This window comes from Patagioenas fasciata, chromosome 3, assembly GCF_037038585.1.
Source record: "Patagioenas fasciata isolate bPatFas1 chromosome 3, bPatFas1.hap1, whole genome shotgun sequence".
NCBI lineage: Eukaryota > Metazoa > Chordata > Aves > Columbiformes > Columbidae > Patagioenas > Patagioenas fasciata.
In genome coordinates, this window is record NC_092522.1 from 4,410,401 (window position 1) to 4,436,642 (window position 26,242).

Consider the following 26,242-nt stretch of genomic DNA (forward strand, 5'->3'; position numbering starts at 1 on the left):
CAGTCAGTGCCATTAACTTGTGAATGCAGCTCTAGTCTAAATTGCATTTTCTCTTAGGGCACTCGAAAGTGAAATGGGGCATGATACTTGAAATTAAACTGGATTGAGAACAGAAAACCTGAGAACCTTTCCCCTTTCCATAAAGTTGCTGAAGGCATTTTACTTTGCAACAGCACTGTATAATGTATTTCCATTGGCCTGGAAGACAAAGCTCAATTTGTTTGAGTAGCTTGGAGAAACCGAATTGTTATGATTTACAAAGCAAGTAAGAAGTTCTTTTTAGTTCGATGTTCAAAAGCCAGTTTTCACCTCCCTTAGTTTAATTTTTCAGGCCTTCACTGAGTTCTAAGCAATTCATTTGCATAAAACCATGCTGGATTTCTCCAGAATTAACCAAAGAACTTCCATATCTATTTCTGCACACATACAGGGCCTAATATTTTTTTCCATCTTTGTTATCTTTGACTGAACAGGACAGCAGAGCTCTAACACACTCCATTAAAGCAGCTGAGTAAGAGTTCTTGATGTTCTTCTTCAAAAATTCCGTAGCGGGACTACGTAAAGCCACAGTGTTGTCCTCAGGTGTACTCTCTCTCGGATTTCAGAGTTCACAGGCTATAAATGCAATTACATCAGTATACTTCTCCCTCTGTTTGGAAAGAAAATGTTGTATTGCTAAACTGCCCTGTTCTCAGGTTGTCCAGCTGACTCTTATGCCATTCCTGCTGCCTCTGCTCAGCTGACACAGTGCCACGACGGTAGCATCAGAAAGGTTTCTGCTGTCATATGAAATATAATGTCACAAGCCCAGTCTAGGCAGATTTACAAGCAGTTTACAGGCTGATAGTTTCAGTGGATCACACGTTTGGTAAGATTTTTGAAACAATCTACTTGTTTTTATTTTAATTCTTTCCTCTCTTTTTCTTTTGGCTATCATTTACTGTCACCAAGTAGTCTGTTGGAATGTAAAGTAAACCTATTTTATGTACTCTTATAGCTTTTTTTCAAACCACAGCCATCCAGTAAATATTTGCAGATATTCTGTGGTTTAATTAATTGGCTATGGTCTGCTCAAAGTGTGTGCATAATGTTGGTCTATTTGCAGAAGAACACCACTAAGGAATGCCTCTGCTTGCTTCTCCTCTTTTGTGTACATAACATTTGCCATTATCTGGTATATCAGATTAAGAGTGTTATATGAATGTACTGATTTTGGCAATGAAGTTTGGAAGTAACTGTAGATCCCGTTCGTCATGTTTCTATGGTTATTCACAAATATTTTGGCCAGCCTCAGTCAATAGATGCCATTTGCAAATGAAAATTGTTTTTTTCAAATTGCTAAAAGCTGTTTTCTTTCAAAATTCATTTCAGAGAACTCAGAGAAATTCAGTCAACTTTTTATTAATGTCATTTAAAGGATGCCCAATGCAAACACAGTTGCTGAGTGCCAGTGTTTCTCTATGAGGACCAGTACAGCACTTCTATGCATTGCTTACATCTACACTGAGTCTGTAGGGGAGTACAGGTGGGAGGAGCGGAAAGACTGCTATAATTAAATTTAAAATAACCAAAAAGTTCTTTAGCAGTTTTCCTATTCCCTGAAAAATAAGTGCACTGCTCGGTAAAGAAAACTTCATCTGTAAGGTCCATTGTCCAGATATGAGAAATGTTACTTTTCGTCTTCCACACATGCTGCAAGCAGCAATCCCACTGAATGCTTTGTGGGGACTGGAAGGCCACTGGGGACCAAATGCAATCATCTGCTCTGGCTTCCCACATGACCAAGCCATGGAATTTCAAAGCCTATAACTCCTGCTACAGCAACAAGCACAGTCATCAGAAAGACATCCATTCTTGATTTAAAGACTTCCAGTGATGGAGATTCACTATGTTCCTGGATAAATTTTTCCAGACTTGTTAAATAACCTCATTGTTAAAAATGCAACCTTACTCCAGCTTTGAATGGATCTTCCTTCTTCCATTTGCTGGTTCTCGTTACACTATCTTCTGTCAGAGTAAACTCCATAATTACAATCTTTTGACCATTCAAAAATTGTTCACTGTGAACAAGACGTTTCTCAATAAAGTGAAGAGCATAAACTGCTTTAATCTTTTGATGTAATGGAGTGTTATTTATTTACTTGACTTTATCTTGCCATTTAAATAGTTGGCGTATGGAAATTGTCTCTATACAGAGACTATGTCGTGCTTTACTGCAAGGATAGCTGGTGTCTGGTATTAGTCTTTCAAGCCTTTAGTATTATTACTATATAATAAAATATTATATTATTACATGTTATAATAACACTATAAAATATAACACTATATGTTATTACTCTATAATATCATTACTATTATTTAAAGAGTCAAGAACCCTCCATATGCCTTCACCTCCACCCATCATGCCTTCCAACATAACTGAAGCAGATGAAATTCCAACATGAACCATCAGCATGACAGTCTCATTCATAGATATCAAAATGATATGAGACTTGCAAACATTTGATCCTACTTCCAGGAGACACCACTCAGTGCATGAATATCCACAGTCTACTCAATAATCTGTAACCCAGCCTGCTTAGAAATCAAAATTGTGAAAGCAAGAAATGACTGTTCATTTTCCCAACCTTACGGACAGGAATAGAGTTGAGCAGTAAAATAAATGTCTTGGAAAATCTCCATCTCTTTTCTTTTGTTTGTGAGTAGTCTGAGATATTCTCAGATTTATTTGAAAGGACTTGTGAACTTCTTTGCCATTTCCCTCTCAAAATAACTTATGAGAAGTTTGTCGTTAACATCTCATTATTTAATTTAGCACACAACATTGTGTAAGTTGTTTACAAAAATTAGTCATTACTTTTTCTGCCCCGTGATTGGTTACTTAGATTAGATCTGCAAAGGTCAAATTAGGAACTTGAGACAAAAATAAGAAATATTTCAGCCAGCGCTTCAGCCGTCACATATCAAATAGACTTCTTGTGAACATGACAGAAAAAGTATCACAGGAGGGGAGATCAGACAGCAGCAGGCACATGTTTTGGTGTTGGACGGGATGTTCGGGATGAAAAGAGACAAGCAGCTGCTAAACAAATAAAATCCTGCTTCTTCCAGCACCTTCCTGGTCGTTGCACCATATATTGTTCATGACATTGTAAATACTCTTGCTGCTTCGTGTGCATTCAGGAAGAATGGATGCAAAGGCATCGGGAACAGGTCTGAATTGAAAATCGGCCTTACACCACCTGCTCTGGAGCTGCGAACAGGGTCAGGATGTGGACAGCCAGCTGGCACTTGTTGGAGCAGCATTTAGACTGACATTAGACTTATTTAACAACACTTAGATAACTGGCACCTCTGGGACGAAGGGAACTGAGCTTTGAATTACAGCCACTCACTTCTCCTCCCTCAGAGTTTGTAAATTGAGGATATCACTCCGTATTTCTTATGCAAACGTTCCCTTTAAAAACAGCATTCTTTCTGCATTTTGAGCTGACTCTGGAACTCCCTTCACTAGTGCCTGAATACAGTTCAACTCCAATCCCAATGCTGACATTTGTGCGTGCTTCTGTCCAGTATTTTCTCAGGCAAAACTCCATTGGCTTTGAGAGGGCTTTGCTGGAGCAAGAACATCAGGTTTGACCTTTCGATTGCACAGTGACAATTAATAACAGCTCAAAACAGAGCTTTTTCTCTTGTTTTTTTTAAACACAATACAAAAAATCCAGTGTATTACAGAATGTTTGCTGCCACTGAAGCTCTCTTCTCCCAAAACCAACAGAAATACACTGTTTTTTTTCCAAAGCTGCTCCATCATCCCTTGAAGAAGCTCTACAGAGTTCAAGAGTTATTAAATCATCACCTTTCTGAGTGCCCATCGTTGCATCAAATTTGGCAGCAAAGCAAGAAGTCTCTGATTTCTATATATATAAAAGCAGTCTAAACCACCTGTACGTATAAGCACCTCTGTGCCAGAGCAGGGGTGAGAGCTCAGCTCCCACCCAGTCCTCTATCCATTAGTAAATGTTTTTTTCCCCTTTCAACCTTAAGACAAGCAGGGGAGACAGTGCATTTTGGAGTCTAGTCTAACTCATCCTCTCTGTAATCTTGTGAATTGCTATGTAAACAACTGCTTATAAAGCAAATCCTTCAACTGTTTCATCCCACGTGTTGTAGAGCCAGGTTAGATAGAGATCTCTTCATTTATTCCATGAATATGAGAGGCCAGAATAAATTTCATGTCAAATCTATGTTTATTGAATTAGACTATTAACTATATGTGACAACAAAACTTGTCACTGAAAGGAGGAAGGTGACTTTATACTGTGGAGGAGATCAGGTGAATAACTGTAAGTTTATGAGCTAGTCCATCCTTTCACTCCATTCATTCATCCATTAACACTTTCTGACTTTTTATTTCTGACATATAAATCAGAACTCCACTTTCCAAAACAGCCTGAAGCTCTTTCAACTTTCCAGAGGTTGGAGAAGAAACACTGAGCTTGAACAAGTGTGACATGAACCTCCTGGTTTGCCTTGCAGATCGACAGGAATTGCCCATTCCTTCCCTAGCTTGCTAGTATTTTCTTCAGAGTGTGGATAAACCTTGGATGAGAACTCTATTCATGCCTGTACCTATTTCCTTGAGAAGCAGGCTACAGACAAAGTACTGTTCAACACCTCAAGCACTGCTGGTAAAATATAATATTTTGATTAACATTACTTACAGTATCTGCTAATGAATAGACCATCTCTGTACGCATACTTAATTGTGCCAGCACCCAGCAGAGAAGAGCTTTAGATATCCTCTAGTTACTTTTGTAATGACATTCTTAATACTTTTCAAATCTGATAAATTCAATTTGGTGATTTCTATCTTCTGCATTTGTTTTAGACCACGCTGCATTACGACAGCTGGCTGACTGGGGAAGAAAAGGGGTTTTCGGTGCTAACAAGTGTTATAGTGAGGATGGGCTCTACTGGACTGATGGAGTTATAGAAAACATAGGCTGCCTAAATACTGCTAAATCAAAATCCAGTCTGAAATATTCTCTGTGCTCTTCTTTCTATCCCAGACAATGTTCATCTTTATGCTTGCTGTCATAATTATCTTTTAATCTTTCGCCAGGTCATTGTAAATCTTGGTAGCATTATAACAACAGAACTGAATCATGCTAAGGCACACATCTTGACAGGACTGAAAGCTACAGAAGAGAAAGTCTTTAAGATAGGTTCATAGCTCTGAAAGTATCGCACAGAGGCCCTAATAACTACTGAACTGTAGAACTGCCAGTTTTGCCAAAACCAACAGATTTCCTTCTGATCTCGGAGTAACTGTTTCCACACAAATCACTTGTGGAGACATTTTGTAGGGGTTATGTTATCTATGCCTCTTCTGTTTTCTCCTTGCATAGATTCTTGTATTTTGACACTACTTCTCCTCCCATATAAATGGCCTGGTAAATTAAATTTATAGCTTCACAACTGGGGTCAGCTCAGTACAGTTTGTTCTAGTTTGGGATACAGAATAGGAAGGAGTGTTCTTAATGGGTTTACAACAGACATTATTACTTGGGAATGGAAAAAGACTCCACCAATCACTAGAACAACAAACTGGGAATTAGGAATCCCTTGTTTCATCTTGGCTGGTTGTGTGAACAAATCATGAAGTCTTTCTGTGGCTCCAGTTCATCCATCAGTAAAGAGGAAATCTGATCATTCCTGTCTGCTTCAGAGCGAACTGATCTGCACTAGGCACTGACGTATTGACATAGAAATGGCTATAAACACATAAATCTAGGTCTCAGTGGTAAGTGGTCAAAGGTAAATCAACTCACTATTCAGGAGAATGACTCCAAGCCCAACGCTCCTACCGTACCCTGAGCATGTCAATTCTTGCCCATGCAGTACTCATCAGATCAGTCTTTGGAGCTGGCAGGCACTTAGTTTTATTACCATATGCATAGGATGCTTTATCCATTTCCTACAGTGAATACAATGAATGCTGCAGATATCAGAGTATTGTTCACTGTCAGAAATGGAAAAACATGTCAACTAATACATTATGGCAACCACCATACATGTGCCAGTGTTTAAAGGCTTCAGGAGAACAGAGAGAGCACTTGTCCAGCTCTTTTTAAAAAGGTGATTTGCCAGACTTTACATTTCCATCAATTCGCCACTCTAAGATGCCTATTTTCATCTATTGCTATTGGGTGTATAACGCTATTCATCACTGGAAAACTATAAAACAATGAAGTATGCAGAGAGAAATGTTGAAACAGAAGTATGAGAAGTCAAGACCCACTAACAAATTTGGTTGAGGAGCAGAACTCAAAAGATAAAAACTACACAGGCAATTTTGTCACTGTTAGTGACAAATCGTGACTATGGAAGCTTCCTAAAAAAATGAACATGTTTTTTTCTCTGCATCTTTCCCACCCCTGTTCCCACCCCAGACTATTGCAGTATTTTGGCTGCCATTTTCCTGATAAAGAAGGCAAAGTTTAACAAGCAGGACACAAGACCGGGAGCCAGCACACTTGGGCTTTACTCTTGGCTATGCCAGTGACCTGCTGTTTGACCTTTTCCACCAGGCATGGAAACAAACATTACCTTCGTGTGTCTTTATTTCTATTCCTACTACTTTGCAAGTCCTATGAGCCAAGCTGTCCCTACATGTGCAGCTTGTAATGCATACCAAACTCCCAGTCTTGGTCATGGCCTTGACATCCTCAAATACTAACATAAACCAAATAATTGTTACTAAATGTCAAAAAATGCACTCTCAGGGAAACCAAATGGTTGGCAGAGAAGCCTGTACAGAAGTGTCATTCTTTCCATTTTCACTTCCTCTCTCTTTTTCAACTTTCAACTTTGTATGTTAATCCTACAAATATTCATCCCAGAAGTAAGTCATTCATTGCTCATCTTTCAGGTCTAATTCGGGTAATTTGTCCACTTTCTAAATTAATAGTAGGGTTTTTTTAAGACCCCATCATGACCAATGTTTAATAGATCACACAGGTTACACTGATAGATTTTAAAAAAAGAGAGCACAGCGCAGTACCTTATAGCCTTCTACATGTCATTCTCCTGCTTTCCTCTGCTAGGCTTCTTTGGATCTTGTTTTCATTTCCTGGGAATAAAAAAATGAAACACTTAAAACCTGTCTAAATAGAATGGCCAAAATAATATGGGAGTGATATCACTCGACTCACTAAAAAAATTAAGTTTTGGGAGGGTTACACTGTAAAGCTCAAATCTGTCCCTAGTACATCCCCTCAACATGACAGGACTCCTAGACTGTCTGCACTGCAGGAAGGTGTTCACCCTGCACTTCAAGCCACTGGCAGGTTAGTGCACATTTGGAAGAAAAATTAAATCTTTCTTGTCGTTATGATTTTTTTCATTAAAGCTGAAAGAAGTTTAGACATGCTATAAGTAATGAGGAGGAACACAATAGGCAGAATACATGTAAAACAGTCAAAAGCTGTATGATATGCATTGATTATCCATACCACTCATCACAGTGAATATGAATAACGCATTTGTGTACATTCGTGCTTATAAAATGTCATTAAATAATACAGACTATAATGTATCTAGGAATAAATGCTCGTAAGTGTATAGATATATATTCTTATTTATGTTGAAAACTCCAAATAAAAAAATAACTAATAAACTTTTCCAAACCTCCCACAATAAAAAAAGCAGCTCTTGTTTTCTTGAATGTGTAACAATGGTACAACCCAAACCTTAATCACAAAGTATCAGATTCTAGGATATACTGAGAACTATATCCAAATGAGCAGGCTTGAGTCCTCCTGTAGTGTGGGGCAGCAGCACCAGCACCATGATCATTAGACTCTGCTTAAAAGTTCACTCTTGGTTAAAAGCTGCACTAGAAACAAATAGGGCTGAAAGCATCTGAAAACATACTGTTCCTCAGCAGTGAGGTCATCTCTTAGATTCAGTGCAGCTAGTAGGTAAATTGTGTAACAGGAAAATCCATGTTGAAATATTCAAACTGCCAGGGATTATGAATTCTTTGTTTTGCTTTGGAAACAACTGCACAGTAGAGACCAGAGTCACTGCGCAAGGAAGACATAACAAAGGCTTTGTTTGTGAGGGGATGGAACTGCTGCTCTCTGGTCAAGGGTGAGGTTGGCTGATGCGTTTTCCATAATAGTCAATTCAACAACATCAGCACTCAATCCTGGCCAAATACTAATCTGCAGAATTTATTACATTTGGGGTTTTTAAATTAAAATTACCATCTGTAACTCACGTGTGGTAAACAGTACAGAACATGTGACAAGAGAAAAAAAGGCACCTAATAGAAGGTGGGCACATTCCTCTTGGTTTGAGAAGCCCAGAGAACTGTGACACTGCACATTGAACAGTTTCTTGCTGAGCAAAAAACGTAACAGCTTAATGAGGTTATTTGTTAAAAACCCCTCTGTTCACCTCAGTAATGGTCTGTGCAGTCCAGGTCTGGAAATGTAGTTGGTTTAACCAAAGTGATACTATCAACTGAACAAAGCCAAATTTCATAGGAAAAGTGCCACGGTAGCCAGAAATAATACACATACAGAGAAGAAAATCCCAGCTTGGGTTTGGGTTTTTTTGTTTTGTTTTTAACATTTCTTCTCTCACAACCATAAATATTCTCAGGACAAAAACTGATTCAATATTGCAGCTACACAGTCAGAGGTGGGTGAAATCCCAGGCCACTAACACAGGGTATTTGGACCTCTGCACAACCCATCGTGTCACCTGGCATCGCTGGTCAATAAAGCTGCTGCTGACATTATGGTCTAACTCCTATTATTTCAAGCAAGGCTGAGGGCTTAAACCTTTTTTCTTATTCATTACAACTCTTATACAAGTGGTCTCTTCAGAAAAGCAGCCTTCTGAAAACAGCAAGTGTTCATCTCCAGTTGAATAAACCTACAATGCCAGTTGGTTCTCCACTTCATAGTTCCAGTTTGGCTTGTGCCAAAACATGAGTTTGACATGACTTCTGCACAAAAATGGAAGTGGGTCTGAGCTTAGTAGAAACATGTCCCAGTGTACATGCACACAGAGGTGCAAATTACCTGCAAAATGATGCTGGGTAAAACTAGCCTTAAAAAAATTTGAGAGCAAGTCTGTTTCCAGTAATATTTTTTATTAACCTTCTTTTGTCCAAGTGTCAATCGCTGAATTGATTTTCTAGTAAGGGTATCATACAACAAGTGATCCTGTTTTACAGATCCCAGGAAGTCACAAGAGTCTTAGGAGCTACCCAGATAGGATCTTCTATCCCTCCCATGATAAAATTGCTTCCAGTTCATCATTCTTAGTACAAATAAAAGCAAATACAGTGGGATCGCAGACATGCCAGGTGCTGTACAGATAGAGTCCATGCTGACAATCCCCTGTGTAAAAACTAGGCACTAAGAACCGGTCACAAAGTCTCCTTGTACAGTCAAAGGAGATGGGCACATTCCAGTGATAACTCATCATACAGGGATGGGATGGTTACATAGGTCCTTCTCTCTCTTTGCTGTCTAGGAAGAGAGTAACTTAGCCAAAACAGATTAACTTTTTAGGGTTATAGTAATGACTAGCATTGGATAAGAAAAATCCCATGTTTAAGGCTAACAACAACAACAATTTCCTATCCTTATTTTACAAAAGAGAACAAATGAGGCTATAAAAATCACATTAAAGGTTTGTAGAAAAGCTAGAAGTTAAAACTTTTTTTTTGTTGTTCAGGCTGCTCTTCCTCATGGTGAAGTGGGCAGGAAAAAGGTTCTCACTGCTTTCCAATCAACAACAGTGGAAATACATAATTGACATATTTCATGCTTCCTGCCTCCTGCCCATTTCTCTGTGAAAAGAACACTGTCCCTCTTGCTTGCTTTCTTCCTGAACTAAGTCAAAGGCATAGAAATTTAGGCCACTTTTTAATGTTGTTAATTGTAATATGGCCTGATTCTTCAACTGAGTTCAGTACAAGACTTGGAATCAACCTGAATTCAGTATAAGGGCTCAGACATGACTTCCAATGCAAAAAGACAACAGAAATCATATCAGGGTTTTCAGGGAGGGGGTTGCAAAGGTTTTTTCCAAGCCTATAAATGTGAACATGATCTTTCACACAAGCCTGCAGTTTCATTGACTTCCACGCCACAAATTAGAGATCTGATAGGTCTTTGCTCTTTTCAGATCTAGGACTAACTGAAAAAGAAATAATTTTTAAAAAATCATGCTGCTTCTACCCCTTCAGCTGATGCAGTAGCACAAAAAGAGTAGAGGGACCTTTGCAGAAAAGCCTCTGAACAAGCATTTTGCTCACTATCTGGAGATCATAAGCCAAGTTATTTTAATGGTGAATTATTACAAATAAAATGGCACCCTAACTGACCACATGGCAAACAGAGTATCAGTAACACAAGAGCTCATGAAATAACTGAAATAGTGTTGAAACCATCAGTTACTGTTAACAAAAGCTCACCAGAAAAGGATAAATTTCTCAAATGATTTAAAACACCTACCTGGTTGCATAGGTGGGCCATCTAAAGACCGTTAGATGCCAGATCTGAATTTCCACTTTAAGAGGTCAATCTGCTTCCATTCTCACACCAAAGCACACGCAGACTGGAAGATCCTCAAGGTTTATGGCAAGAGCCGTGAACGCCGCAGCAGATTCAGAGGAACTCTGGTGAAAAGAGCATTGCACAAAGATCAGGATCACTGCAGCCTGCTGCAATTTACATTCCCGCTGGCAGGAAAAGCCAGAGAGTTTAGCTCTGACTCCGCTGTATGATGAAGTGGCTTACATCAATACCAAGTCTAGCTTTGATTCTGTCCTTTAGGACTCAAAAGCCATTTAAAAATAAAATAAATTCAGCCATTTTAAATATCAGTGAGATACTTTTACTGCTTAAGAAGAAATATTCATCCAATAATGACAAATCCACTTTAAACCCAAAAATCATTAAATTATTTTACATTACATTTTAAAAATAGTTTCAAGAGCTATATGTATTTATTGTCAAATTCATATAGAAAGTTAAGGCATTGAGTAGATGGATGTCACCGTAACCAACACTCACTAAACTGAGACCAGACTTATGATAGCAGAATCTCTTCTATGAAAAACAGAAGATACGTTGTCCTAATTCTTTTCTATTTAGTATAAAATGACTAGTTCATTCAGAATTGGTAAAGAGATTGGGATTTAAAAAAAAAGAAGGGAAGTCTCTTATGATCCACGCATGAACAGGAAAGTTTGGTTTCCTCTTAGATATAAATAGAATTATGAAAGAATGATGCCAAATAATTCTGAAATGTTGAAGAATGTGATAACCAGAAGCTGGCCTCTTAATTTCTTTACTTTCATGTTTAACAGGCTAGCTTTAGATGCAAAATATCTTCAGATAAGTATTTTTTCCTATATAGTCAAGACCACTAAGATATTTTAAATGACAAAACATTTGATGGGTTTTTGTACATTAAAGTTGAATTCCAAATTTTATCTAAATAGAGTCCAGGATGATGAACAAGCAAATGGTATGTAGCTAGTAAAATTAAATACATCATCTATCCTTTTCTTGTATATTTCAAGTTGTAGCAAATTCCATTAGTTAAGAGTCCTAATGTTTTATTACATAATTTCTTAAATATTCACATATAGGGATAATACTATAGCAAAAAAAAAAAAAAAAAGGTCAGGACCAAGGAGAAATTTTAGTAGAAATGTACCAGTGGACATAAAATTTTCAAAGATGTTACAGCAGACCTAGACCAAGGCTGGACTGGATTATTCAAAAAGGTGTTTATATCAAGACCTCATCATGGATCATATTTAAAATCAGAAAAGGTATTTATGCCATGGCCTGCTTTTCCAAGCAGATGGACTCTCAGATGCACACCAGTGTTTTTGTGCCTTCTTAACTTCCCAGAGGTGGAAAAGCACATGCAGGTTCCCAAAAAATAACCATGTGGAGAAAATAGAGTTCAAGAGGTATCTCAGCAGTGGGCTCCAGGTCTACACATCTTTTTCTCACTCCATCTCTGGTGTTGTTTGATCGTGTGTACCTCAGCCAGTTCCCATCTCATAAACCTAAAGATTCTCCCTTGTCCATCACATTCTAACAAACCCCCTGCAGCAATCCCTTCCAGTCTCAAGAACTCTCAGCAGGAGTCAGGAACTTTTTTATAGCCTCTGCCAATATTTCACATTATTTTGCACAAAGATCACATGCCCTACTACCGTAACATTCACTACCATCCACGGCTGTGCACTCACCTCGCGAAACATAATTAAGAGCAGAATCTGGGGAGGGGGAACATGACATCTAGGCTGTTACTTGTATTTAGCTGCTAAAAGACAATGTGGAACAGAGAGAGTTACAAAGATTGACATTGGTGTTTTTCAATTGACATTAACATAATGGAAATGGTGTGTAACTTCCATCTCCCCAGCCATCAAGGGTCTGTCAGCCTTAGTCAGTGTCCCAACGCCCTCTCACTCATCCTCCTTAAGTAAATGAGTCGTTACACATCTGACTTTTCTTCCAGAGGCAAGCCCAGGAGGGCCCTCCTTCCCTCGAACTTGCCGTCGTCCAGTTTTATGTTTTAGTAACTCAAAACATCCTGTAAAATCTATCAGGATTAGTTTCCAGTATAGAAGCACTTGTACTTGATCCAAGCGAATCAAATGTTCTTCAGATACTAAGCCCCAGGGTTTAAGTGAGCACACCCAACATATTAAGCAAAAATTATCTTCTTAGTGTGGCTACTATATCCTTCTTTTTGACCCCTTTTGACACAGTTTTGGCTGAGACAAGACAGAGAGTTAAAGCCGTTGTGAATGGGCCAAAAATAATATAGTAAGTGTGTCTCTGACGTCAACAGAATGTTATATCCTAAGACAAAAAAAGCTGCTTTTAGATGGAACCGGACATTTTTTACATACTAGCAAAATGAGCTTTTTAGTAGATAAGAATTTGTTTTCAAACTTGTATTTCAGTCTTTCCCAATGGAATTAGTAAGCAAATCAAGGGGTTTAGGAGCTCATATTATAATCAAACGCAGGTCTGAACTTACAAGTCATGTATGACCTGGCAGTCAAGAGGTTATGGTGAGTAAGGGAGACGACAGAAAACCAAAGAACAGGAAACTTCCAGTCTAGTGTTGATGGAAAACCTTTGGATTAGATGGATGCCGTACTGAATAACTTATTTCAAAGCAAACAGCTCTAACAGAAGTTTCTGACCCTTTTATAGAGGAAACACTGAAGATGTATGATGTAAGAATTCAGAAGTGCATGTTAAGCTGCAAAGTCTTATTGTGAGTTATATACAGCAAGATCTGTGTTTATGCAGCTATACAGAGCAACTTCCCTTCTTCCATTCCCGGGCTCCATTGACTGACTTCTTTCATTTCAAAAACCAGCATTTTTTTATTCCATGAAAGTTGGCTTAATGTTCAGCTCATCTATATACCCAGACAACTTAATGGAATTTCTAGAAGATCACAGATCCACAATACTTAAACAATGCACTTCAGTCCTCTGTCAAAATCTCTTTCTGTGCAGCCACAGAAAGAACTTTTTCCACCAGTGACAGTTCAAGAGACATCCAGAGAGCCTAAAAAACGGCAAACCATTTCAGTAGAATTAAAATCAATCCAATCCAGTATGTCCCCATTCTTTGGGAGAGGCCTAAAAATTGGAATATCACACGTAAGCATGAGCCTCTATTGCTGACAGATATTAATAAGTGAATAATGAATTAAATAATTAATATGGCTTAGAAATGTATGTTCTCAGAGCCAATTCGAAGACTCTATTAGATTGTGCTGGCTTAGCCCCAGTACTGTCTTGGTTCAGCTGAATAGGTTAATTTTAATTCTGTGTACTAAAATGCAACACAACTTGTCAATGAAGAACTTAAAATAAAAGGAATCTGGGTGAATAAGAAGATCTGATTTTCTTAAGTGAATTGATGCTTGATTCAATTTCTGAAAATACAATGTAACACTAATAACAAATTTAAACTTTGACCGAGGTTAGCTCTAATTTCCACTGGAGTAAAAGCAGACAGATGTCTCTAGAGTAATGTGAACAAAATAAAAAGTACTTTAAAATTGGACAAAAAGTCTAAATCTCACTAGGGAAGCTGTACATGCAGTTCCCATTCATATTAATTGTAAGCACTCGCCTAAGAAAACGTGTGTCATCCGTTGCTACAGCTCAGCTGATGACTGGCAACTTGATGACGTGCTTGAGGCCAAAATCTGTCTAGAGGCCACCTCTTGTGCTGGCTGATGTTTATAAGAATATTATTTTCAATGAATGTTGAGAGTGTTCAGGTTAAAGAACAAATATTAAAAGTGAAAGCTAATAAAACTCAAGATACTTTCATTTCAGAGAGGAGAGTCCTCCCTACCCTTTGGGTAAACCTGCTCTGATTGTTGGTAGACTTTTATGGGTAAGGCTTCTCATGGCAATGATGTAAATATTCCAGGTCTGCCCTCTCTGTAAGGTGGAAATTAGTTACTTGTAATCAACGAATCTAGTCCTGTTTAAATCCAGATTAATATAAAAAAGAGACCTTTTAGACTTGCAAAAAAGTTCAGACTAGCACGTATTAACAAATATGGGGACCAGGGGAAGGCGAAAATGGTTTACACAATGCCTGGGCTGAGTCAATATTACTATTTAACTTTCCCAGTCGTAACAAAACTGAGCAAAAAAACCCAAACCACTAAATGGCTAGGTTCTCCTCTGGTGTGAATCAGTACAGCTCAAACATATGTACTGACTGTGTGCTTTTTAAAATAACGACTTGGGTACAAGGCATTTGAGATCTGATTCCTTATTCCAGGCAGTTATTAGACCTACATTACCACATACCTATAATAAAATTTTATTTTAAAAATATCACAAGATTTTGGCCCAAGTGAAAAAACAGAAAAAAATATAGATTTTGAAAACTCCATGCTATTTTTCTGGTTATAACTTTGAGGTTTTATGACATGACATTTATTCCTAGATATCAGATGTTAAGAAATATCAGATCACATTAAGAGGCAAATTAACTTTATTTTCTTCCCAGATCCAGATCACCTGACCTGGGCCACCATTACTAAAGCTAATATCCTGTTCTATCATAAAGGTCAGTATTTGCTGATTCCAACAATTTTTACCACACTTAGCCTACCAAGCTCGCTTTAAAGTCTCTGAGAAAATATACGGTTTGTTTGGAAACATGTAGAAATAGCATAGTTGGGTGTCACTTCTAATTTATAGATCAATTTCAATATTCTGGACTTGTTCTTGCCTAAGATCCTTCCCCATCAGAGCACAGCAATAGCTCAGGGGTGGGAGAGATGGTGGGACCAAAACCTCAGTGCACTCTGGTATAACCAAGCTACTGGGAGCAACACAGAGTTACTGTTCGGAGGAGGGAAAGTTTAGTGCAGAAAGGGAACGGAGGGCAGCCTGGAACAGAGATCGGTGTCAAGGGGGAATCCTGCTGCGAGGAATTTACTGAGCCCAGAAACTGTCTCTGTTTTTATTACTATTAATAAGTATAAATAAATGATGGTGATTTTTAAAACTTTCCTTTCACAACAAAATCCCAAGGTCATGGGAATCACCAGCGCCACAAACAGATGATTGGGAGGAAGATACGAAAACCTGCAGCTGCGGAGGGTCTGTCAGCTACAGGCTCCCATTCCTCCTGCCCTGTCCACCTCCACCCAACACTCCTCACCTCCACTGGACGGACTCACTGTGCACTGTAAGGTGAGTGCTGCCTCAACACTCAGCTCATGCACTACCAGCAAATTTAAGATCAAATCCAGATCCACAACATGTCAGGACACCACCCTTGTCGCTTCCCCTCAAGATCCTTTTGGGTTAATCCCAGCGTTTGTTTGACCTCTGCTCTCTCTGTTGATGGTAACATAACTGTGATTGCCATGAGGCTCCTTGTTGTCAGTTGGGGCTGGGATTAGAGCCCAGAACAGAGAGCACATCCTGAGTTACTGCCATGCCTGGAAGAGCACTTTAGCTCTGACCCCAGCAGTTTCGGGAGAAAAAGCGAGTAGGCCAGGAGAAAAAGACGCATCTGCTGTGAGCGATGGCAAGGAAAGAGCATAAGGAGAAAACAGCCATGATTATGGCAGTCAGGCTTCCCTGGTGGACTGGCTTCTCCCCTGCCCCTCGCCTTCCAACTCTTTTTTTTCCCTGCAGATCCCAATCTTTTAAGATCTTCACATCTTTCATCATTTGTACTCCAACACCTCCCCAGACAGCCAGACCAAACCGAGAGAAGATTTTCCTGCCACGTATCTTCTATTACTTTCGCATCCACTGGAGTTCACCTTCATCTTTCTATGCTGAAGGAAGGTTCAGCTGCCACTCAAGCTGCACAGGTCCTGTAAGCCTTAAGAAGCTGTTTCTTTATCACTACTGAAATGTAAAATGTGCTCTCAAGGTAATTTGGGAACCATTTAAATTTGAGTGAGAGTGAAATCCCACAAACTATCTTCAAATTATCACCAGTAGAACACGCAGAGACTCTCATAACTTTGCTATGAATCAGTTTCATTCTTTGCAAAGAACCACTAGTGCTTTGTTAGATCACATAGCTTGATATAATGCCTCACATGACAGGAGTTCTTATAGATAACAGTAAATTTATTACTGAAAACAAGGTGTTTCATGGTTGCTCCTGCACAATGCAAAGAGTTTTGGAATGAAAAATACCTGTCTTAAAAGTAACTTGAAGTTAGCTTGCAATGAACACAGCCATGTGTCAATCCCTGGACGTTCTGCATGCACAAGAATTACTGGAATGGCTTCACTGTCATTAGGAAAGCTCATTCAGAAACAGTTTCTTTTAAAGGTGTGGAGCTGGTAGGAATTTTTTCCACCTACAACAACCTGTATGTTCATCAGTACTGTCCCCTCCAAAGAGAGGCTTTGCTTTCACTAGAAAACCGCTTTTGTTCATCCGAAGAGCTAAAATCCACCCAAGCAAAAAGATTCCCAGAGTTTCAAAAAACTGAAAGTTCCTTAGAAAAATAAAATATTTCCAACATCAGCACCAGGTACAAATTGCCTGGAAGCCCAAGACTAACTGGGCCACTGTTTCCCTCTGTGGTCATTCCTGGGGTGTCTCTCTGTAGCACTAATCCCCAGCTGAGCCTCCAACTAAGACATCATAATGTAACACCCACCATGAGTAAACATTATAGTTCAGTGAAAACTTTCCTCGGCATTTGTTCCTTTGTACGTGACTAATCAGGATATAACTCAAGGTACCCTTCCTACCCACTTCTGTTTTTTTTTTTTTTTTTTAATATAGGCGGTACCAGCAGTTACATTATAGTGGAAACATTACTCCAGCAGCTACTGTTACCAGTAAACACACACATGCTCCTTTCCTCCCATCTATCCTGAATGCAACAGTTTATTAGCAGGTGTCACTGATTATTTAGTGTTTACAGAAGAGCTGCATCCAGCTATGAACCAACAAGTGACACAAGTACCATCACAACCAGCATTTCCTAATTTTGTATTATGCCTTGTTTTCCTGGTTTGCCTTTCAAACAAGCCTTGCATCCATGACACGGGGTTTCACGTCCCAGTAAATCAGAATATCACCGTTTAAATTCCACCAGTTGGGGTGGCAAAACCTCTTTCTTAGAAGCAAGCTACGCAATACTTGCCTGCAATGTTTCACTGATACTATTGCTTCTTTTCTGGCTGTCTAAAAGCAGGAGAAAGTATCTCATTCATTTTTTAAATATTGTCAAGCTGTACAATTATTGTAGTTTATTCTGTTTGTAAAATACAGGGGGAAAGGTAGTAGGTTTATTTATCAGCAAATATTTCTCTGTGGGCAATTTCAAGAAAATCAGGAAGATGTCTAACTCAGAGAAAGAGCAGAATAATATTAGCCCAGGTATTTCTTTATGTTACTATGGACAAATGTCAATCAGGTGAAGAGAAATTGAGGATCAGCTTTTCAAAATTGTTTAAGCACAGACAGGCACTTACTAGTGTTTTCAAAGGTCCCTTCAGAGGTTAAGGATCCAAGTCCCTTTGATAACACAAACATTTAGGACATCCAGGCTTCCTCTGAAACACCAGAAGGCCATGAAAGCGTTTAGAAAGACATAAACCTTCTCCTGAAACTGCTTAATGTAACACTACATAATCCCATGTAATGATTTAAGGCAGTAAAAAAATATATATATATATATATAGATGCTATTTCCACAGGAAGAAGAAAAATACCTACTGTAATCTTGACACACACTGAAAATGTGTGCTGTGATCCTTCTAACAAGACTAAGAGCCTACATAAGTCATAACTCTGGAGATAAAGTGTCATTTGCTGTAAAACTGTGCTGCAGAATCAAAGGTTTTTTTCATGATAAAGTGGTTTTTTGTTCCTGAGGCTATAACAAAGCAGATTTTAAATGAGAACTGAGGTCAGGAGAGTTTTTCATTTTGTCAGGACTCCAAATTTTGCTGTTTGCATGTTCTAGGTCCAGCTGTAGCCAGAGAGAAACATGCTGTCGTATCATGCACAGAGAAGTGAGGTGTCGCTGTATTTTTCTATACCTGATGTGCTTACTGCAGAAGTACCATTCTCTCAATTTTAGAATTAAAATCTCTAAGATCTCTAAGAATCTCTGTCCCTTACAGCAGAGTTTGGGAAAGAACACTCCAAACTGTGGCATCTGCAATGGATATTCCACTTCAGCAGCCACCTAGCCATGCTCATGCCAGGTGGCAAACTCCACCTAAACATTCTCCCTTCAAACATCTCACAGTTTATCCAGGGAGCCTTGTCTCACACTGAACAAAATCCTAGGCACAGAAAGAACCTGGATGAGGGAGGGGAGGAGAAATAATGCAGGATTTCTGGGTCCTTTTCTAGTCACTAAGAAAATATCCTTTGAAACAACAATCTTTAAGGTGAAAAAACATTTTTACTGCACCAATATGTGCTTTCTGATTTTTTTTTTTCAAAGCAGAACAAGTCTCATGAATGCTTTTGTCACTTGTGAGACCCAGCAGGTTTCACAGATGTTCAAAACCGGGGGATATACAGTTTTATTCCTGCATCTGCAGGGAGACCTCTGGGAGCTGAAGGGACCTCTCCTGTGCCTCTCTAAAGGGTCTGAGCTCTGGAGCACCAGGGGGTTTTCTATGGCAGCACCAGCAAGACTGGCCCTTTTCGGCTCAAAGGTGCAGCTTACATATACAATTAAACCCAGCTCTGACTTCCCAGACACACAAAGCCCAGCCATGTCACAACTTAACTATATCTGTCCTTCCCTTATCCCTCTGGCAGGGAAATCAGTCCCCAAATCAGCTGCAAATAGCACAACGGGACCCTGACATTGGCTAGGGCTTCTTGCTACTATTGCAATGCAACACCTACAGCTTTAATTTTTAAAGAATTGTCATTTTCTTTCACTTGAAGTGATCCTGAGGCTAACTTCTCAGTGTGTAAGTCTCAAAGGCTTAGCAGTGACCTTGTGGCTTTTTTTTTCCATGTCAGCCAAGACATAACCCATCCCTGTTACCACACAAGGGCACTTGTTTAGTGTTGATGGAGAAGGAAGTGTACCACCTACTGAGTCACCAATGCCACATCCTAAACACCTGGCTTTTGCCTTGCTGGGCTGCCATTTAAGCGTGGATCTACCCTGAGTGGAGCTGTAGAAAACGTCTATAATAAAACCTCAAGCCACACAACACTTTCCTGGATGGGAGGTATATTGCGATCTGCTGAAGTTCACAGACTTCAGGAAGAAAACTGAAGCGCTTTCCAAAGCAGATCCACGTGCTTTGCCTTTGTCCAGTTTCAGGGATAACAACTGTGCATCTCACAACCCACATCAAAGTAAAAATTCAGTTTCCTTAAAGTCAGAAATAAAATAATAGATTTTTTTTAACAGATTGCACAAAGTTATGGGCGAATCTGCCAAGGTTTTAGAAGCCTGATCTCCCACTTACCATAACTACATTTGTGAAAGTTCATCCGCATTCTTATCATTCTCACAAGACCTCTGTACAAACAAAAATTTGGTTTTCCTAAAGCCAAACAAAAGACACTTCTTACAAATGAAGTTCTGGCTTATTAGGCAACAAATTGTTTGCCATCCTCAGTACATTGACAAACAAAGCAGTATTTGCCACCCTACTGGAAAACACAGTACATCTTTTGGGAAATTATTCTGCATTAAAAAAACACTGTTTTGGTTTGTCTTGACTCAGACCACGACCACTTTAAGCCCCAAACAGAGGAGCTCAGCCTCGTGGCACCTCTCCCACAGGCAACCTTGCCAACACCCTTTGAAGGTACTTTCTGCAATGTGCTGCCACACGGCAGTGTCTGGCTTCCAGAAAAAAAAAATATCAATGTTTATCTACCTTAAGCTTTCCTTCCTTCCCTATCTGCTACCTGAAGAAACGAAACGATTCTGTGTTCAAGCTCAGAGGCCAAAACCATAAATGCACGGTTTGAAGGGAGGAAGAGGTAAGCAAGGGAAGAGTGTAATGACAAGGAGGGACAATTTCTATAATTCACATCCTTTTAAAGTCTGGATTTCTTGCCTCTTTTAAGCCAATGTTTGCAACGTGTACATTTGAAAAGCCTTACATATTGCAGAAAGTATTTACAACAGCTATGCTTTTTTATATCAGCAGCATCACACAGATTAGCGCATCATCGCACACAAGCGAGAGAAATAGAGTGCACGCAGACAATCCCACTGATAAAATTACTAATAATGCTTCAGCAAGATGTTCCAGTACAGACTGGAACAAGGGAAACCACTCTTGAACGAGAACATGGACTCGAGTCTTTAATAACAGTAATGATGCATTTTCTTTTCTCATTGCATATCCTTTTCCAATTGATAACACCATAGTTGAGCAGCAATCAGCCCCTGCCTCAGCAGTACCTGGCAAACCACAGCAGGTAATTGTTGTCTGGGAGAAATACCACTGGTAGAATAACCTAACAGAACAAGTCAGCTTAATCAAGACTTTGCTCATGTGCAGAACTGGAAGAGAAGATTCCCCTAGTAGCCTAAGAATGAGTTATATTGATATTTACCTGAGGAAAAAAATGCATCAAAAATTAAGTCATCATAGTAACTTTGTTTGGTTTGGGTTTTTTTTTTTTGTATGGGGATTTTTTTTATATGACTTATGATTTTTTTAATATGATTTCAACACAAAGGTAAAAAAGCCCAAGTCCCTTTTTAAAAAAAATTTGTCACAATAAACTTCATTTTTCTACTGAATTTCCCATAACTGTCTAATTTTCATGGAATAATTATTGTCACTCAGACTCACCCTAAAGCCATATTCTGAAATCCAAAAAATGTCAAGTTAAACAAATTATTTGCCCTTTGCACAGACCTCAACTTCTCCAGGCCTTGCACATGAGCAGTTTCTGCAAGGAACCATCTTTTCCAGTCTGTTTCAAAGCTCCTCAAACCTCTTGTAGACATTGCCAGGCACATCAGAAAAGGGCAAAAAAAACCACCTCACAGCCACCGGCACCAATTTTCCTTTTTTTGCATGAAATCCACCTTCCATCTGCTGAATCAAACCACAAATAATACTACTTCACATTTCAACCTGATCTCTCTCACACCGAATTCAAGTTGGGGGGAAGAGGCTATCACGTCAGCACTCTTGCTTAACATTTTGAGTCATATATTGTGTTAGTCACAAGACAAACTGATTGTCTTTCCATCACTTTTCCCTTGCTCAGATGAATAACTCCTCTTAGGGGGCGGGTTTTCCCAGGTGCTTTTGGTTGGAAATAAACGGATCACCTTCCAGAACCTGCTCCCAAGCAGACCAAAAAAGCCCAGAAACCACCACACACCACCCCCGACCCACAATTGTCAGATAAGCCGCAGAAAAAAGTTGCGTTTTGCTACTTACTTGCAAAGGCGATGCAGGTAGTTCCAAGTCTGCAGACCACAAACCGCTGGGTAAAACTGGTGGGCCAGACATCCCCCTCCTGTCTGGTAAATCACGCACAAGTTACACTTCTTGTCCTGGTTGATTTTTCTTATCTTTTTTCTCTCTTTTTTTTTTTTTAGAAGGAACAAAGCTGAGGGTCTTCTCACATGCAGTCTCCACGTTGAAGTAACCTCCACATTTTGGATTACAGCATTGAAAAGTCAGGGTTTGCCCCTGTCCTCAGCTCATTCTGGTGCAGTTGGTGCTCTTCCTTTCCTCAGCCATCCAAAAAGAAATGGGGGGGGAAAAGGTTCCATTTACACAGAATGTCCCAAGCGCCCATAAGCAAGACACGCTAGTACTCCCAGCACATCCCCTTGCTTTTCAAATCATTTTTCAACTTTACAGCTCAGTGGTATAACAAAAACAGCTGCATAGAATTGTCGGGTCCTTCCTAGAGCGTATTTCTCCTTCCCTCACCACTGCTCCCCTGTTAGCAGCTCCTCAGCCTTTTCTTATGGCACATCCTTGGTTGCAGGGCATCAGGTGAAGGCTGCCAGGTGGGGACAGCCTCACAAATAAGCAGCAAACATTTTGAGTACCTCTTTGTATTTTTTTCCTCACAGAGGAGGGAAGAACAACACAGAGCACCCGCAGGCTGTTCTGAGTTCCACCGCCATGTTGCACAGAGTCCTCCTTGCACACACACACCCCGCTTGCTCATGGTGTTTTCATCTGTGTTGTTGCGCCTTGCTCAAAAATCCCCCTGCTCCTCTGCTGCCCTTTTTTGGGGGAGTTTTCCTCATTATTTTCACTATTTGTAGGGAGGTGGAGGTAGAAGTTGAGTAGCCCCCAGTATCCTGAGAGGGAAAGCACTGGAAAGTTCCAGAACGGAACTGGCAACAGGGCTGCTGTGCTGAGCACAAATTCACCTTTGTTTCTTGGCTCTTTGAGGTAATTTTGAATTTTTTGAGGTAATTTTGAATTTTTTGAGGTAATTTTGAATTTTTTGAGGTAATTTTGAATTTTTTGAGGAAAACGAGGCCTTTCCCTATGCCCCAAGCACCACCACTCCAAACTGTGGGCATAAATAGGGCACTATCAAAAGCTCCAGGGAGGGAGGGAGACATGGCCGCCCTCCCTGAGGGGCTCCCGCCAAACCGAGCAAACCCGTCACCGTGAGGGGAGCGCCGGGGGGTTCACGGCTGCCCTGCATTCTATGCATTTAAAATGCCCGACGTTTTACCTCCGGGGCAGCCCCGTACAGCCGACCCAAGTTTTCCCCGGTCCGGGGATATAAATACTTGATGTATTGCAGCACCATCTGCTGGTGTCTGTGAGAGGGACACAGGGACCTCTCCCCCCAGGGCGGGAAAAGGCAGAAGAGCTTTGCGCGCGGGTTTCGCGAGGCCCCCGCGCTTTCTTGCACACGGGCATTTCCTGAGGTTTTTCCTCATTTTAGAGGGATTAAGGTTCCGTGAATAAGCAGCCTAAGGAAAGCCGCTTCCCGCAGAAACAACGGGCAAGTTAGTGCTGAGTTTAAGGATTTCTCTGGAGAAGCACAACGAGCAAAATCCAAGGCTTTTCCCTACTCCTCTAAAGCAGAGCCTGGTACATTTTGCAGACCTCTTTGGGAACGTTTTTTCTGGAGTGAACGACTGATTCTGAACGCCTCTGGTTTTTTCTCTTTATCTGTCTCAGGCTGCCTGGTTTTGAAGGCGTTTGCATTTCATGAAGTCCCAAAACACTGTGTCTGTACCTGTGGTCCTCTGAAGAAGGCTCAGCCTGACCCCCATCACTTTGGTAAGCCCCAGCTCACTTCCAGCAGTTTTATTTCAGCCGCTTTCCTTCCTGGGTTTAGATTCATCCCAACTGTGAAGTCACATTGGTGAAACTTTATTGAAAGATGCTCCTTGCTGTTAATTTACAGCAAGGCAGAAGGAAGACAGTTGGATTTTTTTGCCCCATACTCTCAATGAGTGATTTTAGATAATGCAAATATGGAGAAATACATTGCTTCAGAATTATGTTATATAGAGGAAGGACCCTCACCTCTTTTGCTTCCTTAAAATTCAAGTGCAATGCGAACTAAACCAATAACACCAGAGACTGCTGATACACACAGGAATTATTGGGGAACCACTGCCTTGCAAAAAAAAACCAACATAGCTTCCATTTTAACCAAACATGTATTGCCTGCAGCAGTTAAATGCAACACAGTGTTTGTGCTGAGGATTTGTGCACAGAGGAAAGCATAGCTGGCTTTTAGTTCTCTCCCCACCAGCTCTGTGCCCAAATAATTCAATTTGCATTTCCCCTCATCTCCTGTTTATCAACAGCTGTGCAGCAACTTGCACCACAGAGGTCTGGTTTTCAAAGTGTGTTCGAGCAGAGGGGATGAACCTACAGACACCAACACAGCTGAGCACAGCCAAGCACTATAGGTCTGTTCAATAATGACACCTCTAATATAACCTTTTCCAGACCTGCTAACTCAGTCTGCCTTGCAGCAGCACCTCCACCACCCTGTAACACTTCACATTCCTGTTGGGGCCTTTATTTTCCTAACGATGAGTCCCTGCTTTACAATCAGTGCCACCAGGGCGACGGCTGAACAAAAGAAAACTGGCTAGCTCTATAGCACGTTTATTTGGAGGAAAAAAAGTTTCCCTTTACATGGCCCAGCAAACGTCCAAGGTTCAAACAAAGTACGAGGTGCTAACGAACAGAGCCTTGACAAACTTTGTTTTCCTGCGCAGGGGCTCGGTGCATAATGATTTCATTCAGCAGCTACTGTTCAAGCATGGAAAGTGTTGGTAAAGAAATCCCACAGAGTTCAGACAACCATTTTCCTAACTTAAGCTTCCCCCTCCGCTCTTCCCCCCTCCGTTTGGCTTTCGGGCCTTTGCCAGTCATAACATAAATATTCATCAGCTGATATTTGCAGTAGCTGTGAAGTTATGAATGAGGCCAAACGCCTTTCTCTCCTGCCCCATCTGCAAAATGGCAGCTTCTGGTCTTAGCTCATGGCCAAACGACACTTTCCGAAATCCCCAAAGTGCACTTGCAGGCTTTTCAAATTCAGTCGGGTTTTTAATGCGCAAAGCAGAAATGCTGTCTACCTAATATTTACCCTGGGATTACTGAAAAAAAAAATATATATATTACTTTGCTATGCTTTAAACTTTGAGATGACTTGACGTAATAGACAGAAGTGTTGGCAGCTCAAAATGTTGGTTGGTTTATTTCAGGGGACATGACTGCTGCAGGTTTCCTTTCTGAATCAAATACCAGACACTTGAACCATTTGTTGTGCAGAAAAGAGAAACAGCTTTTATTCTTAATGCTGGTTTCTTAACCACCTGGGTGCTTTCAGGAGGAGCCACATACACTGGAAAACACTTTTAATAAGACTCCTTTAAGCCTGCCTTAAACTCTGGATCCTGAAAAATGGAATCCCCACTGCCTGTCATATGTGCCTTCCCTCTGCAGATTAGTGAGAGGCTGCTACTTTACAAATGTTCCCTTCTCACAAAGCCTGGAATTATGCTCTCAAACCTACAGTGGGTCAGCAAGACAGCAAGGCATCTGACATATCCACACTATCGAAGTCCAAAGCAGAGATGTCAGAGAAACAAGACGACGGCCCAGAGCCTTAATGAGTCTAATTAAGCGAGTGACCAATCCATCCAAAATGGCTGCACTGACAGACACAGACGGGGACCTTAAGCCCTATCACTGGATCTTAGAGGCTTAAAAATCCTAAATGCCCACAGTTATAACCAGGTTTTAATAAATAGGCTCAGGACCATTCAGGATCAAGGGACAGGTGCACCTCTTCATAGCTGGGGTCACACAAATGAATCATGCAAACTCTCCTATCTTGCCAAATTCGGATAGGTTCAACCACAAATGAAAAAAAGAAACAAGCCCCCAAAACATCAAAAGGAAAGTAATAGGCTTAGTAAGTCTCAGGGCTGTTGCAATCATCTAGCTTGACTTTCACCATTAAAAAGCCAGAACATTTCACCTAACGAGTCTCCAATATTTTGTGGCCAAAATAGAGCAGTATCTTCTCAAAAAATGGCAATTTTTCGTTTCAATACTACAAAGGACAATTTACCACATCCCTTGGGAACATTCCAACACCAGTAAACCATGCTGCCAAAAAAAAAAAAAACCCAAACAAACAAAAAAAAAACCAACAAAAAGACAAAACCCCCACACTTTGTTTTT

The 26,242-nt window shown here is 40.2% G+C and overlaps 1 long non-coding RNA gene across 1 annotated transcript; it reads right to left on the minus strand.

Annotated features, from left to right (window-relative positions):
- Nucleotides 1-7,052: 7,052 nt before the first annotated feature.
- On the minus strand, nt 7,053-22,572 carry LOC139827687 (uncharacterized). Its single transcript, XR_011738605.1, has 3 exons — nt 21,986-22,572; nt 10,542-10,705; nt 7,053-7,135 (listed from the first exon to the last, which is right to left on the minus strand). It is a non-coding gene; the product is annotated as an uncharacterized lncRNA (long non-coding RNA).
- Between the last annotated feature and the right edge of the window lie 3,670 nt (nt 22,573-26,242).